Consider the following 2518-nt stretch of genomic DNA (forward strand, 5'->3'; position numbering starts at 1 on the left):
GATGTGGCAATATCACTATAGTAGGTTGATTTTAAGTTCTTTAAGTACATATCAAGGGATGAGATAACTAGGTCAAATGGTGGTTCCATTCCAAGTTTTTGGAGGAATCTCCATACTATTTCCAGAGTGGTTGCACCAATATGCAATCCTACCAGAAATGTATAAATATGCATTTCCCCCCATATCCTCACATACATTTATTGTTATTTTATTCTTAATAATTGTCATTCTGACTGGAATGAGGTGAAATCTCAGTGCAGTTTTAATTTGCATTTCTCTAATTGATAGAGATGTTGAACATTTTTTCATATATTTGTTGACTAATTATATTTCTTCTTCTATGAAGTACCTATTTTCCATTCATTGATTGGGTTATTTGGGTTTTTTTTTTTTTTTTTGGTGTTAAGTTTTTGAGTTCTTTATATATCCCAAAGATTAATGCTCTATCTAGGTGGAGGTGGCAACAATTTTCTCCCTTTCTGTAGGCTCTCTCTAGTAACATACTATAGAAATGATCCCTGAAAGTATAGTCTTCTGTAGGCTCTCTCTTCACATTATCGATTCTTTCCTAACTGAACAGACACTTCTTTCAGAAGAGGATATACAACCAATCAACAAACATATAAAAAAATATTCAACATCTCTAGCAATTAGAGAAATGTAAATCAAAACCACCCTAAGATTTCATCTCACTCCGGTCAGAATGTCCTCTATCAAGAATATAAACAACAATAAGTGTTGATGAGAATGTGGGGGAAAAGACACACTCAGACATTGCTGGTGGGATTGCAAATTGGTGCAGCCAATCTGAAAATCAGTATGGAGATTCCTTGGAAAACTTGGAATGGAACGACCATTTGACCCAGCTATCCCACTCCTTGGTTTATACCCAAAGGACTTAAAAACAGCATACTACAAGAACACAGTCACATCAATGTTTATAGCAACACAAATAGCAATAGCTAAATTGTGGAAACAACCTAGAGGCCCTTCAATAGATGAATGGACAGGGAAACTTTGGTATGTATACACAATGGAACATTACTCAGCATTAAAAGAGAATAAAACCATGCATTTGCAGGTAAATGGATGAAGTTAGAGAATATAATGCTAAGTGAAGCAAGCCAATCCCAAAAAACCAAAGGCCAAATGTTTTCTTTGCATGAGGAGGCTGACACATAATGGTGATGGGGGGGGGAGCATGGGAGGAATGGAGGAACTTTAGATAGGGCAAAGGGGAAGGAGGGGAAAGGAGAGGGCAAGAAGGGAATAGGAATTATGGTGGAGTGAGACAGACATCATTACCCTAAGTACATGTATGAAAACTCAAATGGTGTGAAAATACTTTGTGTATAGTGATTTGAAAAATTGTGCTCTATATGTGTAATATGAAATGAATTACATTCTGCCATCATGTATAACAAATTAGAATAAATAATAATTTAATAAAAAAGAAGCTTTTTAGTTCTGATTCCATCCCATTTGTTGGTTCTTGAATTTCAGACTTCTTTCACTTTAGGAGTCTTGCTAAGGAAGTTGGTTCCTAAGCTGACATGATGGAGATTTGGGTATACTTTTTCTTCTTTTAGGCACAGGGTCTCTGGTTTAATGCCTAGATCCACTTTGAGTTGAGTGTTGTGCAGGGTTAGAGAAAGGGATCTAATTTCATTTTGCTGCATATGGATTTCCACTTTTCCCAGCATCATTTGTAGAAGAGCCTATCTTTTCTCCAAAGTATATTTTTGGCATCTTTGTCTAGTGTGAGATAACTGTGTTTATGTGGGTTTGTATCTGTGTCTTCTATTCTCTACCATTGGTCTACATTCTGTTTTGGTACCAATACCATGCCATTTTTGTTGCTATAACTGTGCAGTATAATATAAAGTCTGGTATTGTGACGCTCCTGCTTCACTTTTCTTACTAAGGATTGCTTTGGCTATTCTGGGTCTCTTATTTTTCCAAATGAATTTCATGAGTGCTTTTTCTATTCCAATGAAAAATGTCATTGAAATTTTAATAGGAATTGCATTGAATTTGTATAGCACTTTTGGTAGTATGGCCATTTAGACAATATTAATTCTGCCTATTCAATAACAAAGTTTTTCCATCTTCTAAGATCTTGTTCAATTCATTTCTTTAGTGTTCTGTAATTTTCATTATAGAGGTCTTTCGCCTGTTTTGTTTGTTTGTTTGTTTGTTTTTTTTTAGATTGATTCCCAAATATTTTTTTAGGCTATTGTGAATGGGGTAGTTTTCCTAATTTCTCTTTCAGCTGATTCATCACTGATATATAGGAACACAACTGATTTATGGGTGTTAATTTTATACCCTGCTATTTGGCTGAATTCATTTATGAGTTCTAGTAGTTTTCTGGTGTAGCTTTTTGGGTCTTCTAAATATATATTCATGTCACCGGCAAAAAGGGATTGAGTTTGAGTTTTTCTCTTTCCTTTCAAACCTCGTTATTTCTTCTGTCTAATTACTCTGGCTAGAGTTTCTAAGATGATGTTCCTCAGCT

The 2518-nt window shown here is 35.0% G+C and overlaps 1 pseudogene; it reads right to left on the bottom strand.

Annotated features, from left to right (window-relative positions):
* Nucleotides 1-427: 427 nt before the first annotated feature.
* LOC125615969 lies at nt 428-534 on the bottom strand (annotated as a pseudogene).
* Between the last annotated feature and the right edge of the window lie 1984 nt (nt 535-2518).

Source organism: Marmota marmota, unplaced genomic scaffold (genome assembly GCF_001458135.2).
Source record: "Marmota marmota marmota unplaced genomic scaffold, marMar, whole genome shotgun sequence".
In the NCBI taxonomy this organism is placed as follows: domain Eukaryota; kingdom Metazoa; phylum Chordata; class Mammalia; order Rodentia; family Sciuridae; genus Marmota; species Marmota marmota.